This window comes from Dipodomys merriami, unplaced genomic scaffold (assembly GCF_024711535.1).
Source record: "Dipodomys merriami isolate MVZ:Mamm:240054 unplaced genomic scaffold, mDipMer1.0.p SCAF_605, whole genome shotgun sequence".
In the NCBI taxonomy this organism is placed as follows: domain Eukaryota; kingdom Metazoa; phylum Chordata; class Mammalia; order Rodentia; family Heteromyidae; genus Dipodomys; species Dipodomys merriami.
Genome location: NW_027206186.1, coordinates 537,679 through 554,923, shown reverse-complemented (window position 1 = coordinate 554,923; position 17,245 = coordinate 537,679). Strand labels below are relative to the sequence as shown.

Below are 17,245 nucleotides of genomic sequence, written 5' to 3'. Positions count from 1 at the left end.
CATTCTTTAGATGCAAGAATTGAAAAAAGTTATTAAAAATTTGATTACAAAAATACGAGTGTAACCATACATATAATTCATAGAATTGAAAGTAAGTTTGACATCACTATATTAAGTTTTCACCTTAGGGAGGCCTTTAAATAGCATAAACTTTACAAAACTCTTTAAATTAGATAACATTGTCATTTTATCCCAAAGAAATAAAATAGTATAAGGACCTAGGAAAAAAGGAATCTTAAACTGTTTCTATATGGAATGCAATCTTAAAGTACACATTTATTAATGAACCTATATATTATAAAACGATGTAGAATTCAATGTATTATATCTAGGAGAGAATGGAATAGATTATGGAAATTGTACAAACAACAGAATATAGAATATTTTAAAATATACTTTTCTCAGACAAGCACTAGAAATACCTTTAGTTTCTGTACTGCTCATTTCAACAGATAAGTTAAAATTATTTCTGATTTAAAAAATCACAAACTGCAGAAATTATTATAAATGTATACAAAAACTCTTGAATACATTTTGACATAAAAGTCAGGCAATTGAGTTGGAATAATACGATGGAATACATGAATTTTTACAGTAAGATATTGCTGTTAATTTGTACTGTGAAAATATTTTGTACGGACCAAAGAATGGACTGGCACATTGAATTTTGCAAAGCTTAACAGAACCATTATGACTTAGGAAAAGTTTGTACAGCCTTCCACAACTTCAAAGAGGTAGTGATACATACTTATCCTTTTGGCAATATCAAATACATTTTCTTCCTAGTTGTTCTTTAGACCTGGTTTGAGATAACGGGTCAACAGAAGGTGATCCAGCATATCTTTGCTATCTATATTCCCAGCAGCAAGATGCAAGAAGTCAAGAGGCCTTACGTTTGGGCATTGGTATCTGCATCATGATGCAATAAGAAAGAAGACACTCTGGTATTATTCCACGTATAAGCATTGTGCAGGGGTGTTGAGCCATCCACAATTATTGCATGAATATCTGCCTCTTGTGCCACCAACTCATGGATAATGTCTAAGTGTCCACAGTAGGCTTCCCGATGAAGAGGGGTATACTCATCTTCATCCCTAGTATTCACATGAGTGGCCTTTTTGAAAAGTAGTCTTGCAACTGTAGTAAGCCGATTATTTTCGGCAGCCCAAAGAAGAAATTGTTTGGATCCTATTCCATTCTCTTTTTTTGGCAACTGATACCATTCCTCACGTATTCATCTCGTTCCTCATCTTCATTAGAACTGCCTGTCAGTGGGAGTGAGGAGTCCATATATTTCCCCAATAGTTCACGCTGGTTGAACTGAAGTCAATATTGAATGGTTAAACTGAAATATAGTGTGGGTCCAAGCTTGAGATGAAATGTACTTTGCTAATTAGAAGGCAGAGATTTAGAAGACTGATATCAAGGCCAGTTCTAAAAAATAAAAATTCATGAGAAACTACAAAAACAAAGAAAGCTGGATATAATGAAATTTCCCTGTTATCTCACGTTTGTGGAAGCCATTGGTAAGCTATCATTCCTCAAGGTAAGCCTAGCCTGAAAAATAATCTAAAGTGATTAGAGCATTAGCAACTTCAAGCACCAGTAGTGTCAAAGGAAAAAAGAAAAGAATAAACCAGAAAAGGAAAGGAAAGGCTAGAAAAAGAAAATATTTGCTCTTCATTCTTGTAGTTACTTGTCATTGGATACAACCATTGAGAATAACTTATTTACTGTTTTAGGATTCAGGCCTCTCTAATATGAAAGCATTGATTTCAGGTAATTATTGTATTACTACTATTTATTAACTCATGGGGATTGAACCTATGGCTTTGTATATATTAGTCTAGTCCTACAAGTGAGATGTACCCCAGCTCTCTTGTATACTTTTGGAAATAGTTTATGAATTCTTCAATAGTTACCTATTCTACTTTTCATCTTATCTTTTCTCTCCCACATTTTTCCCTATGTGTTTAAGTTTATGTGCTGAAAACATTCTTCAATTTTATCTTCTAAACGTAGAATTTTGCTTTTGAGTTTACAGAGAAGTTAGTTATTTTCATGACATCTTTTAAAATTATATACAGATAGATGCATTTCACATGTATGATTGATTCTTAGAATTCATTGCAATAAGCAATATTTATATGGTCATATGCACATAGGTATGGAGACATTGTGATCCTCTCCTAAGAATAGTTTCCCTTGTTCCTGCCATGTGAATGCTTAGAGTGCTCTTAGTTAATCATATCCAAGTGTAATTGTATGTCTTTTACTAACTATTCGATTAACTTGTAGATTTATAGACATATCTAGTTATTACAAATGAAGACAACCGTGCAGCATATATTTAATTAGATCTGGCTTATTTCACTTAATATCATTTTTTTCCATTCTTTCCTTTTGTTTAGGAATGGAGTAATGGCATTCTTTCCAATGGAAGCACAGAATTCCAACAATACAACAGAATTGAAGATCCAGAAATGAATCCACTCCTATAGGTAAATAATCTTTGACAAGGAAGCCAGACACACAGGATGGAAGAAAAAAAAATTGTGCTGGTAGAATTGGCAGTATACAGAAAACCGAATTTAGATCCTTATATATATCAGTGTATCAGAATCGATTCCAAATGGATCAAAGACCTCCATGTAATTCCAGATACCTTGAGATTGTTACAGGAAGAGTTAGGAGAAACATGACGGCTCCTTGGTCAAACTTCCAAAGTAAGTCTGGATAAGTGGGATTACATCAAACCAAATCAATCAGTTGTCAGACTGAAAAGCCATGAAGAAAAATGAGATCGTGTAGCACAGATTTATTTGGGAGCAAAACCACAGATGAGAGCCTCAGCCAATAATAAACACTCCTTTCACTAGGTTATTTATGGTGGGATTTACATGAATATAAGAGTTTTCTGGTGGGGATTAGTAAGAAAACAACTAATGTAAAGACAGAGATAGCATGTGAAATGAGTTGTAGCTGGAGAAATGGAGGGATTAAGGCAGGAGGGGAGTCAAATTCAAAGCCTTGGCCTGGTGCCAGCTCAATAAGGCATAGGTGCACAAAGGAAGGGGTGTAAAACAGGAATGGTTATAAACAAAACACAGGTCTGAAGCCTCAAAATAAAGACCCCAGTCTGGGTGGACCAGTCTCGAACATGAGCTTTTATTTAAATTAACTCGCATGAGTTTAGATTTTGCAGACTGGGATGGTACATAGTCACAGGCAATGTCTGCTATGTCAGGTAATCCAATGTACTCTTTCACATGTTACCCAATAGCCAGGTTTCAACACAAATGCTTACAATGAGATTCTTCAAATGAGCCTGCGACCTTTCCCTCTCATGAATCAAATTTCTGTCAAATGATTTCTGTCTTCCAGATGTTTACACATTTCTCATGATCTTTTCTACTATTTTGTCTTCATTATTGATGTTCATAATACTTTTGTGTTTTTGTGTTTTGTTTTGTGTTGTTTTGTGTTGTGTTGTAAACGTGAAGTTTAATGGTCTACCTTGTATTTTTTGCTCATGGCTGATGACACTCTATTCCTCGAGCCACATTCTCACCTTCTGCTTCTTGCTGGATAATTCGAGATAAGTTTTCACATTTTGTTGTTTGGACTGATATTGAACTAAAATATTCAGGTCTTAGCCTCCTGGGTTTCTAGGATTGTACACATGAATGGCTAACACCAATCTTTGCTTTAATGTTATTTTAATTATGTAGTAAAGTGGAAGTATATTTGTGTTGTGTGCAATTTTCAAATACAAGTTTGAATCAACTGGATATAATGTAATTGTTATCAATTTTAACAGTTGAATCAATGAATAGTACACATTCCCAAAGAAATATAACTGAAAACAAAAGGTATAATTGTCTTCTTAAAAAAAGTAATGGAACCGTGAATTTCTTTCACTTTAAAATTTATGTTTTATATAACTTTAATTAGCAGAATAAAAGTAAATATATTAATTGTATACCACAAGAAGCAAGGTGATTATAGTTAAGAATATATATATATTTCATCATAGCCAGAAGATAAGTTTTTGAGCATTCTCACTAAAAAGAAATGTTACTTGCAGAAGTTAATGGATATGATGTAGCTTGATCGTTACACAACATATAAATGAATAGGATTACCACTTAATATTTCATAAATATGTAAAAAATAATTATGTAGCTAGGTGCTAGTGGTTCATGTTTGCAACACCAGCTACTAAGGAGTCTGAGAGCTCAGAATCATGGTTCAAAGCAAGCTTAGGCAGGAAGTCCACGAGACTCTTATCTCCAATGAGCCAAAAGAAAACTAGCAGTGGCTCAAGTGGTAGAGGACTAATCTTGAGCTGAAGAGCTGAGGGACAGTGTACAGGTCCAGATTTTAAGCCCCATGCACCAAAATTAAAAATAAACATATATATGCAGATATATATATATATATATGTTTGTAAAATTATATATATAATATATAATGCGTACCACAATGAGTGTGTAGCGTTATTTCTACTATAAACTGTTATCATTTCATTAAATTGGAATAACATATTTCTACAATAAAATATAACTAAAAAAATTTAGTCCCTGAAAGCAATTAATCCTGATTAAAACATTGTCATGTACTATAAACCCTAAATACCAGAGAGCAGCTCCTGAAGCAGTTCTGGCACTATCATTTGTTTTATTCATTCTACTTAAAATCTTCTCTTTTCAAGAGCATTTAACTGCTATTATTTTGGAATTGTGGTTAATACTTATTTGACTGCTATTTTTAAAGAATGCACCATCCAATACTGGTTTTATTTTTCTAACTTTTTGTGTCTAATCTATTTTGGAAACAGCTATTTGAATTACATGAATTGCTTATTGAAATTGAATCAGTGTAGAGAGGAAAAGAAGAAAAAAGTGTCTCTGTGGGTATGTCATGTTAAAAATGTACTTACAAGGTATTTATTTTTATATCATCTATTTTTATTATATTTAGATTCTGATAAAATTTAGCCTCTCAACTCACCCAATGATAATGCAGTCTTATTTCATTTCTGCCAAAAGCGAACAACAAATTATGATTTATTTATTTAACAAATTTTTTTAAAATTATCTTTATTTAAAAAACAATTTTTTACATTTACATGGGCAGGTAGCCCCTCTGTACAGTATGTTCTCAAATAAAATAAAATAATATTAAAAAAAAACAATTTTTTAAAAAAATTAGCCAAAGCAAATATTTTATTACATATTTAAAGTCATGTTCAGACACTATGGTGGAAGCCAGACAGGAGAAAAAATCATGTTTTTATTCTTCTTCGAGGCACTCTGATTTACTTCACCTATTTCTAAAAGAATGAAATTCTTGATTTAAAGCCTTTTGCTTGATATCCACAATGTGTCATTCTTCCTTTATTAATAGGAGAATTTGGAGAAAGGATGAGAATTCACACTAGACAAAAAGGAAAAGAGAAGAAGAAATCTAGATATTTTGTTCTTCCTCATCTCAATCACAATGTATGAATACTAAAAAAGATAACCCCACAAGTGATCTCATGGAGAATGCTTCTTTATAAAAATTGTAATATCATCAAACAGGAAAAGTTGTCTATTTGTTTAGTTTTCGTTTAGTATTTGTTAAATTCTTGTGTGCTACAGTCAACAATCATAAAAGCATACAAGGATGGTAAGAAACTAACTTCTCAATATCATATTCTAATATTAGCTTAACTCTTGTTGTGTTATATGTATGTGGCTATATTTGAGTTTTGCCTCAATTTCATATGCTATGTTCTTTCAGTATATAAGTTGAAAGAAGATTTCCTCTGGAAATATGCTATTTTTATAGCTAAGAGAAAACAAGTCAGCTGTCAGCTGTTAGACAGGGAGAATTGCATAGAAATCTGTTGCCAATTCTCGTTCATTTTTGTAAGCTAAAGTAAGTCACATGACCCATCGCATTGCAGAGTAGAGTTAAATCTCACCTACAGGGAGCTGATGCAGGACATAGAGTAATATGCCAAAATATGCAACACTTGAGATAAAGAGGAAAAAAATGAGAACTATAATACAGTCAATCATACTTGCTATCACATATGTCTCTGCAAGAAGGAGGCTATTATGTACATTTGTTTCTAAAACTACTGAGATGTTCAAATCATGTCTTTTATGCTTGGATGTTACAAGAATTAGAGAACATTTTGAAGCTTAGACAGCATAAAATCTCATAGAAAGCTGGAGTAATCATTTCAATACTCCATTTTGTTCTGCTAAGAGAAGAAAGCATTTTATAGTCAATACTTTATATTTTATTACCTAGTATCTTTTTTTTCCAGAAATGGATTTTGTTAATATATGTGACTATCCACCAGAATAAATGCATTCATTTATCTGCACCTTGTGCAGATAGTATAGTCAAATAGATGTAAATGGGCGTTCATCAGTAGCACTTTTTAAAAATCCAAAAAATGTGGGCAGGGAGCCAATATACATATTGTCCCACCATCTCCTTCCACATCCTCCTTCTTCCTTCATAGGAAAAACAATCAATAAAAAGGCTTAGATATTTGGCTCTTGACCTTGAAATTGGAAGCAGAAGAGGACTGTTAATGGTGTTTTACATAATAATGTCACATGTAACACCCCTATGTGTCCTGCAGGTCTTAACACTGTACTTGCTTAGTGATGTGACAAGAATGTCAGCCTTATTGGACTTAGTATTGTTTTCCACTTCCACTGGCCTAAATTATAATACATAGTAACAGAATGAAAAATTAATGCTATCTTAAGAAAGTCATTAAGTCTCTGGGAATGTGGCTTCATGGTACAGTTATTGCCTAGCATGCATGAATCCCTGAAATCAATTCCTCAGTACCAAATAAACAGAAAATAAACACTGGAAGTAGTGCTGTGCCTCACATGGTAGAGTGCTAGCCTTGAGCAAAAAACAAAACAAAACAAAACAAAAAACTCCTCAGGAACAGTTCCCTGGCCTTCAGTTCAAGTGCCAGGACTAGCAAAAAAGACAGTTAGTAAATGCAAAATAAACAACCCATACTTGGAAAATGTAATTGCCCTTCCATACTGATACCTGACAATAGTCCTTAATTAATTCATGTGCTTTACCCATATTAGAATACAGTGTTGAAAGAAATGTTTTGTTAATAGGTCATGGTAATTAATGCCAGAAATGTGCTTTGATATCAAGTGAAGTTTAATACTGGAAATTCAAAGCTTCCAGGCATTTCAGTGGTCACTGCTCATCACAATGAGACAGGTAGTCTAAGTAAGATTCGAAATCTTTTTGCTCAGTCATGGCACCAAAAATGCAGAGGCTAATTAACAGTTGTGACTGAAGAGAAGAAATAACTCCAAATGGAAGGAATAAATGATAATAATAATAATAACTAAGGTATACCGGTGACTGTTAGAGGGAACCATTTTTGGTTATTGAAGAACTAGTAATCAAGTAGGCTTATTCCTCATTGCCTTTAGCATTCTAAATCTCCTTGGCTAGTTTTTAATTTCTGTGTGATAAATTGTATCACCTTCTGTGCTGTTCTTTCATACCTGATCTTTGCCTTGTAAAAATCTCACTTCATTTTTCTCTATTTCTCTGTGAACAATTTGTGATACTAAGTCCACATATGCAGTCAGTAGAGGATGCTAATGTAAGAGTTGCATAGCACATTAGTCCTTAGTGTAACAAGATGGAAAAGGAGGACATATTTATTGCTACCTCAATTTTTCTGAAAAGTTGCAATGTCACATCATTTGATTCAAATTTCCATTCTTTGTCTACATAGTGTTATGAATTGCACATAAATGCAAATATGAGCTGGGTGCTGGTGGTTCATGCCTGTAATCCTAGCTACTCAAGGAGGTTGAGACCAAAGGATTGCAGGTCAAAGCTAGCCTGGTCCGGAAAGTTCATGAGACTCTTATCTTCTGTTAATCACAAGAAACCTGGATGTGGTGCTGTACTTAAAGTGGTAGAGTGCTCAGCTGGAGCTGCAGAGTTGAGGGACAGGGCCCAGGATAAGAGTTGAAGCCCTATGGCCAACAAAAAAATGCAAATATGACTTTAAGTTTCCCCAAAAGGAACTACAAAGTCAATAGTTATCTTCCCAAGAAGCAAAAATAATTCCAAAATGAATGGTGTACCTACTTTGGTGAGTTATTTAAGTTATGGCTTCTTTGCTGGACATATTTTCTTCTTTTAAAAATTGTCAAATATTAGATTTATAATAAACTTCTAGTATTTCTTGGTTCAAAACAGAAATCTTATATCACTTGGTTTTTTTACTTTCTCATTTCAAAGCCAACCCAGGCAGAAGAGTCTGTCAAATTCTTATCTGTAATTAAACAACCAAAAAGCCAGAAGTGGAGTTTTGGCTCAAGCAATGGAGTACTAGCTTTGGGGGAAGTTGGACAAGGAAGAAAATTTTTAACGGACATGATCTAGCATCTGACATCAAGCCCCAGAACAAGCACAAATTAAACAAACAAATAAACAAGCAAAAAACAGCACATATTTCTTTGGGACCATCCTTAAAGCATTGGATTGAGAAGAGACTTCTTTTGCTGATCATACTGACTCGATCTTGCCTTTTTGGAATCCTTATTGGGATGGAGAACTCAGGACCAGACTAAAGGAATGGATAACTAACTCCTGCAATAGGAAAATCATCTCAGGAGGGAAATATCCATGCATAAGACTCTTTACAACCTCCATGTCTTTGTTTCTTTACAGCAGAACACTTTTTTTTTGTCCGGTCGTAGGGCCTGAACTCTAGGCCTAGACACTGTCCCTCAGCTCTTCAGCTCAAGGCTAGCGCTCTACCACTTCAGCCACAGCGCCACTTTTGGTTTTTTTCTTTTTTGCTTATGTGGTGCTGAGGAATCAAACCCAGGGCCTCAGGCATGCACGGCAAGAGCTCTACCACTGAGCCACCTTCCCAGCAGAACACTTTTTAAACTAAGTTATTTCCTTTTTTCCTATGCTGGCCTTCAAATGGCACATTGTTTTTTAAAACTCTCAACTACAATTTTACAGACATGTTTTATATGAGTAATTAACACACTCGAACAAGTCAGGGACAGAGTTTCCTTCAAGACTTGGATTCTTTTCTTGTTCAGTAAAAAGGAACACAAATTAACTTGAATTTTGTCATTTCTCCATGTTCAATTCCTCTCTTGGGATCAGTTTCCACTTGCAGTAACAGTTCCTTCCACTTATTTCCAGTAACAATCTATGGCACTGCTCGAGTTAAAATGAATGTTTTCTGGCTTCCTTGAAATAGCACAAAGACATCTTTGGACATGAGGTGACACCTGTTTCAGGGACAACTTAGCAAAGACAAATATGGAATTTAAATAGCTTATAAAAACATTATCTATTTTGTATGTCCCTCCCCCACAGTATAACCCCTGCTTTCACTATATTTGATGTCGGTATAATTTGTGGAGGAGATGGGGAAAACAAGTCGTTTAATGATACAGGTGGGCCCGATGCAACAATGAGAAGTACATGTTGTCATGTCAAAAACGAACTCTATAACTTTGGTTCTCTGTAACTTAAATTTAACTGGAAGAAGATTCTCAGAATGATTTTTTGTAAGTGTGTATGTTGTGCATTATTTCTTAAGTGTACATAAGTTAACAGTAGGAGAAACAATAGGAATAATAGGAGAAAAAAGTTCTGTGTTTAAGTATATTGGTTCAATATACTACAGAAAACTCTGCAAATAAAACAACTATGAAACAATAAAGTCAATGCAAATATGTAGATCTATGGGAGTGACATAGAGAAAGCATTAATACTAAGTGGAACATGAAGGATGAGGCCACTCTCTTTCATCTTCTAGCTCTAAATCATGGTTGCTAATCACACAAATTTGTAAAACGTAGAATGGAAGAATAGTTCTTGTTCCAAAGCAAGTTAGATATAAGAGCATGTACTTAACGGGAAAGAAAAAGTCCACGTTGAGAGTGAGGGAATTATACTAGCAATGAACTAGTGGCTAAGATCTCATTTCTCTTTCTTTCTGTCATTCATTCTTTCTCTTTTCTTTCTTTCTTTCTTTCTTTCTTTCTTTCTTTCTTTCTTTCTTTCTTTCTTTCTTTCTTTCTTTCTTTCTTTCTTTCCTTTTTCCTTTCTTTTTTTTTTGATGGTCGTGGCAGGGCTTGAACTGTGGGCATGGGCAATGTCTCTCCGCTCTTCAGCTCAAGGCTAGTGCTCTACCATTTGAGCCACAGTGCCACTTCCAGTTTTCTGGTGGTTAATTGGAGATAAATGCCTCAGAACATTTCTTTCCTACTCATGCTAGATTTGAATTGCAATCCTCAGATCTCAGCCTCCTGAGTAGCTAGAATTATAGGCGTGAGCTCAAGTGATAGAATACTAGTCATGAGCAAGATTGCTGAATAAGGTTGCTGAGGCTTTTGCATATATACATTCAAACATACACATACACACAGAGTAACTTATATATGCAAACAAACATAAACAAATGAAATAACTCTCGGAATGTGTAGAAAAGTTTAAAAAAAATATAAAATATATCCTGAGTAAAACTAGATCATGTGATAATTTTTAATATTAGAAAGTCCTCAAGTGAAATTTCTTCAAAAAGTTTGAGAATATTACATAGGTAGGAACCAGAGATAGTAAGAAAATCAAGTAATCATTATAAAATGGATTGGATCCATGGAAGAATGAATCAGAGACCCTGCATGTGCATCTGAAAGTGTTCATATCCTGTGTTAAATGTTAGCACATCTTTGAAAATAGTACATAAACAGTTTGAGCAGTCAGAGAAGTTCAGAATTGCTAGTATGTAGATTAAATAAACCAACAAACTATGACAGGGCAATGTGATACAAGCCTGGAATTCTAGCAGACTAAGACAAGAGATTAGAGAGTATAATTACATAGCGATACCTTCCCTGGGCCAGATAGTATAATTTTATCTCCATGAAACACCAAACAACAAGAAAGGGATACACAGTTGGAAGTTTGGGCTAATTTGTGTCATTATGTTTTGAGAAGTCGTTTCCTATTGAAATGCAAAACACTTATAATCCTCAGTTGTGTTTTTAATGCTCTCTTCATTACAGAACATTCCTAGATGCAAAATGGCTCCTGATTCCCAATGAAAACTTTGAAAAAGTAAGCATCCTTCTGTTGGATTCCAACGAAATGATGAAGGATTACAAATGTTTAAGCTTGGAGAAATAGCAAAGTTCGTCTAATGTAGGACTTTGTAGACCTTGCTAAATTAGAATTTAGATTTAAAATAAATATTTTGTCTTTGTTTGTAATTTTGTATTCTATAAGATAATACAAAATTATTTTTAAGTAGAGGGTTTAATTGACAAATTCACAAATGATTCTGGCATTCTATTTGCTTAAAATATTCTTTTAAGCGAGGTATAATTAGAATTTAGTTAATAGATAATACATGTATAATATGATACTGTGAATAATCTAGACAGAGTTGGCAAGAAATGAATGAAATTAATTTGTTAATTTAGAAAAAGCAATTTTTTTGAGGCTTTGGTGTAACAAGGTATGAAGAGAGAAATTATGTGACGTCTTGGTTTGTGTCTCTATTTGTAATACAGGAAGAAATTTCCTTAATTATGTGCCTCTGTATTCAATGAGAAAAATGCCAGGGCTGTGGTTTGTTTTTATTTTGTTTTTGTTTTTTGTTTGGTCCTCAGTCCTGAACACTGGAGCTGGCCACTCTCTCTGAGCCGGTTTTTGCTCAAGGCTTGCACCCTACCACTCAACCTCAGTGCCACTTGTGTCTGGCTTTTTCTGAGCAGTTTATTGGAGATAAGAATCTAAGGAGCTTTCCTCCCTGGGTGGGCTTTGAACCATAATCTTCTGATCTTAGCCTCCTGACTATCTATGATAGATAAAAATATAAATATAAATAATATTTGCAAGTGTTCTGATTTCAAGCATTACACTGGGGGGGAAATGTTTCAGAAAAGTTTAATGTAGTGCTCTTTTCACAATAGGAACGGCATCACATTAGCAGAAGTGTAGTATTTTTTTGCAATAGTGATAAGCTATTCATGATGTGAATTAAGGGAATATTGAGGTGCACCTTACAAGTTGGAATTTGTTGGGCTAGGATGAGTTTATGACATAAAAGCTTGGTATTGGTGGTCATAGAAATAATAGCTTATTCTTGAGGAATTAATTATAACACACAGTAGTTTTATCCTCTACAAGAATGTGGCTATATTTTCTGTTGATTTCTGAAACCCCCATTGAAACTGAAGCTATTGCAGAATTAAATAACATGCAAATAAGTACTGTTTTGAATGTCTCTCTATGTCTGTGTACCAGAGACATTCAAAAATTGAATGTCAAAATTCTGGTTCAGAATTTGAAAATGAGTAGTTAGTAATTGTAGTAATTTTGAAGAACACATATATTCTGTCCTCTTAACAATTATTCAGTTTTAAAAGTTAGGAGCTTCCAGAGAATTAAACTGTTTTCTGTTTTACTATGTGACAATACTAAAATTTTGTTTTTTTTTCAAAATAATGGCAAATATATTGTGAAAATATTGTATAGTTGGAAAACGTTCAAGTTGATGATCCTCTGATAAAGAAGGGGGTAATTAATTCAAATTAGATGCAAAATAGTGTTCATTTTTAAAAAAGGTAATACACCTAGAATAATATTTACTATAGCAATACAGTGAAATTATGTATTTTTTATTTAAACTTGATTGCTTTATTTTGTATTTTTTTAAGTTCACAAAAAGCTTTACAATATCTATTTTCCCTGTTGGTCATCAAGGCTTTATGGTAAGACAATAAAAGTTTTGTCACATCATTTGGGCATTAATCAAAAACAACAATCTACAAATAAGAGCATTTTGCAAAATATACTGTAGAACACATCTGAATATATCTATCCTAAAATTAGAATTTAAAAGGCATCAAAAAGCAAAAATCAAATAAGCTGTTAAACACTGACAAACATCAGAATGCTGCCAATGGAAAGCTATAACAGCTTTAAATGCTTGTGCCTGTACTGAAATATATGTTAGTAAACATTTAATAATTTCAATAAAGTGAATAACACCTCTGCCTATGGTAGTGTCTCAAATTTTACTTGTAAAAAATTCTTGAATAAAGGAACTGAATTCTGGGAACAGAATATTTAAGGGAAAAAAAAAACACCGAGAGGATAAAATAATATCAACATCAATGACGCCTTGATCTTTCTAAATTGAGCAACACATCATTATTTACACTGAAGAATAGCAGATAATATATGGAACTTTTATTGGGCTTATAGTTTATAAATGTTGAAAAGTTAAGAAGTTAGATTTCAAAGAGAGGAAAATTAAGGTGGTCTTAGAAAACTTAAATGGCCTTCATCAAAACTTGCAAAATGATACAACACATATTTTGAAGCACAAATCATAAGCTACATTAAAATTATTTATATTGCTATTTTGCCATTCAATGTAAACTTTAGGTACTTTTAGATGAAGGCAACAATAAAGGGCATAGAAATATGCCAGAATTGAAGTGATAACATGGTAAAAATGGAAAAAGAATGGGAGTATAATGCAATTGGGCAGTAATAACAAACATGATTGTTAAAAGTGCCGTATTAACTAATGCTACAAAATTTTATTTTGGTTCAATGCACAGGACTGCTGAAAATGGCGAGGAAAAATTGAATATTCTAATGGTCCCTGTTAAATTCTTAACTAACTCATGATTTTGTTGGCTCACTCATGAAAGACTGGAACACACGCAGACTGCTTGCTAACTTACTAATTCTCCTTTGTTTCTTTCAAGAACATTTGGAAGGTTAAGACATTTAAAAATCAACAGAACAGGGGCTGGAAAGATGGCTCAGTGGTATAGCGATTGCCTTGCATGCCAGAGGCCCTGGGTTTGATTCCTCAGCACCACATAAGCAAATAGAAAAAAGCCAGAAGTGGTGCTGTGGCTCAAGTGGTAGAGCACTAGCCTTGAGCTGAAGAGCTGAGGGACAGCATCCACGCCCAGAGTTCAGGCCCCACAACCGGCTCCCACCCCCCCAAAAAAAAAATTCAGCAGAACAAAACACTCATATTATAGAGACTAATAAAAAATAGTTTGAAAAATGGTTTAAACCAGTATGGGTCTATGGAAATGTTAAACACCAATCTCCTATATTTGCTGAGTTTTTTCTGTAGAAAGTTATTGCAGTAATTACATTTTTAAAATACTCATCTTCCACCTCAAATTGATTTCTTTTATTCTTACTATATGATATTTAATATTTGATCAACTACAGTACTCAAACATTCATGAATATTTTAAGAGAAAACACTGTTATATGTTTTGAGAAAAAATTGTTATGATTTAGAATTTTGAAAGTTGTTTTGTTGCTGAATGAGAACTGTTCTGAAAGCAAATATGCACTAAGATACCAGGGTACTGTTTATTAGGATGGTATCCTCAACTTGCTAAAGGACTAACAAAAAAGTCAGCAAAAAAAATCACAACTCAAAATGGTAAGTTTTCACATGGCGATCTCTGCTCCAAAAATGCAAAAGACTATCATTTTAAGTGGAATGATCTCTACCTATAAATTATACTCAAATGACTAAACAAATCAGCATATGTTATCAAAGACAGTAAAGTAGAGTAAGTACAAAGAGCTACTCTCCAGGATTGTTTTACCAAAGCTTAGCAAATTAACCATCATTTGAGGGGAGAGATGGGGAGTTGCTGTGGGAATATGGACTAAGTGAATTTATGTTTAGAAAAAAATTATAGCTAAAGTATCTTTCCAAGACTATTTTAGACCTTTGACTGAATTGGAAATATGGCCAAATAAAATATTGCTCTTCATCACAAAAGTCCCGTACATTAAAAAATTACACAGTTCCACAGGTGGATGAGGGAGTGTGGTTATATCTAGAAAGATTACTTTTAATGTTTATTATACCTAGACACTTATTCTTCTAAAAATGCTCTCCAAAATCTTGAGCAGAATTATCATACTCTGCAATTTAATGCTTCAATTGTTCAACACAACGCTCACCTATTTCATGTAAATTTTGCCTCAGTGCAAACTGTATTGACTGTTCTAATGAAGGATCTTTTTCAATCAGCATTTTCACAACCATCCCGAAAGTTTTGCAGTTTTGCCGATAAACCTTTGATGAACAAACTGTTGAAGAGCTTGAAGGTGAAGTGTCTCATGATGTTTTCAAAGACTGAGTAGAGGGCTGGGGAGGTAGCTCAGTGGCAGAGCACTTGCCTTGCATGCATGAGGCCCTATGTTCGATTCCTCAGCACCATACAAGCAAAAAGAAAAAAGCTGGAAGTGGTGCTGTGGCTCAAGTGGTAGAGTGCTAGCCTTGAGCTGAAGAGCTGGGGGTCAGCGCCCAGGCTCAGAGTTCAGGCACCACAACTATGCTGAGACTTGTGGAATGAATATGCTCTGCTCCGTCCTGGAGAGTTGCCCCTGCTGCTGAAAGTGGAGCCAGATCTGTTGTGTGGAGAGTCCTTTCGACCTCCAGGTGACTCTGAAAAATGGATGCTCCCTTTTATGGGGAGAACGATCCCTTGAAAAATGGGAAAAGTAGAAACTTTTTCTTCTAAAACCATCTCTTCCGTTCCTCATGGTGGTTGGAGAGTAGACAAGAAAGAGTGAAATTTTATTTTATGTAGCTTATGTCCCCTCTTTTTTATTCTTTTCATTTTTTCTCTTTCTTTTTTGCATGCCTTAATTGCTGTTCTGCCCAGGCGCAGATATATAACCTTCATCGATTATTATATGCTATCCCCCATTGAGTACACACATAATCCAGAAATTTATTACTCTATTCACAAACTCTTAGGCTTAAATTCTTTAATAGCAGTATTATCTCTTTATACCTATATAATTTTCAAGTAACTAATTTTAAGGATTTTTATTTTTTAGTTTTTCATATTTCCTTTCTGTTCCTCCCCTCCTCTCATCCTATCCTTTTCTTCTCTCAATAACATTTCTTTATATTCACATAATTTTGAGTTTCACTTTTTAAATTTCAATTGTTCTTTTTCAATTTTTTCTTTTTTTAATCTCTCTCCTAACATTCTGTCCAATCCTTTTCCCTCTCTGAAATTAGAACTTGATTAAATTCACTCCCCTTTTGCCTTTCCACATACAACTAAACTTATTTCTCCCACATATTTCCCTAAACGTAATAATTTCTGTTTTGCCAAATTCTTCTCTGCTGTTCAAAGCCTATTAATCATACTTGTTTGAATAGATTGTATCTGTTGAACTACATTTTATCTGCAGTCATTTTGACTGTGCAAATAAAGGACTCTGGTTGATGCTTGCCTTAAAATACTATTCGAGCACACAATTTTACTTTCATACCAAATGGTCAGAACAAGACAGAAAAACACAAGAAAAATGGCAAATCCGGGTATCTCAACTCCCATTCATGATAATCAAGTGACAGAACAGTTAATGAATAATCCAGAGGAGAGTCCCCAAAAAGCTCTACAAACACTACTGCTAAACATGGTGAATGAAATGATTGAAAACTTGCAAGCGTCTCAGGATTAGCATGATAGGAAGAGAGGAGACAAACCAAAGATCAACACAGAGATCTCGTGAGCATGAGGAACTACTCAAAGAGTGATACAAGAATTGCGTGAGCATGTTGAGAAGAGTCAATGAGAAATAAAGGAATTGTGTGAGCAGGCTGAGAACAGTCAAAAAGAAGGACAGGAATTATGTGAACGTGAGGAAGCTAATCAAAGAGTTATACAGGAATTTTGAGAGGGGGATGAGAATACACAAAGATCAATAAAGGTATTCATGGAATCTATAAACAGACAGCTGAAAGAATTCAGGTAAATCACAAAGGGAATGCTGACTGGAGCCCAACAGAAGGAATGGGAGTTCAAGGAAACCATAACCAATCAACTAAGTGATTTTAGAATAAACACTGAGCACAAAATTAAGGAAGTAAAGAATTTCATACAAGATCGAAAACAAAGCTCCAACAAAGAATTTGAAGCCATCAATGCCAACCAATTAGAAGGAAAAGAAAGAAAAAAATTAGAAAGTCTTGACAGTAGGTTAGACCACGCAGAACATCGAATCTGAGGGAGTGAGGACAGCCAGGTTATTATAGAGAAAGAACAGACAACTATCCAAGACAAATCCGAAAAATATGATATATCTATTCACCATTTGGGAGACACCATCTGACGGCCTAATCTGA

General features: G+C 34.2%; 1 pseudogene; it reads right to left on the bottom strand.

Annotated features, from left to right (window-relative positions):
• Positions 1-14,980: 14,980 nt before the first annotated feature.
• LOC138814735 (periphilin-1-like) lies at positions 14,981-15,645 on the bottom strand (annotated as a pseudogene).
• Between the last annotated feature and the right edge of the window lie 1,600 nt (positions 15,646-17,245).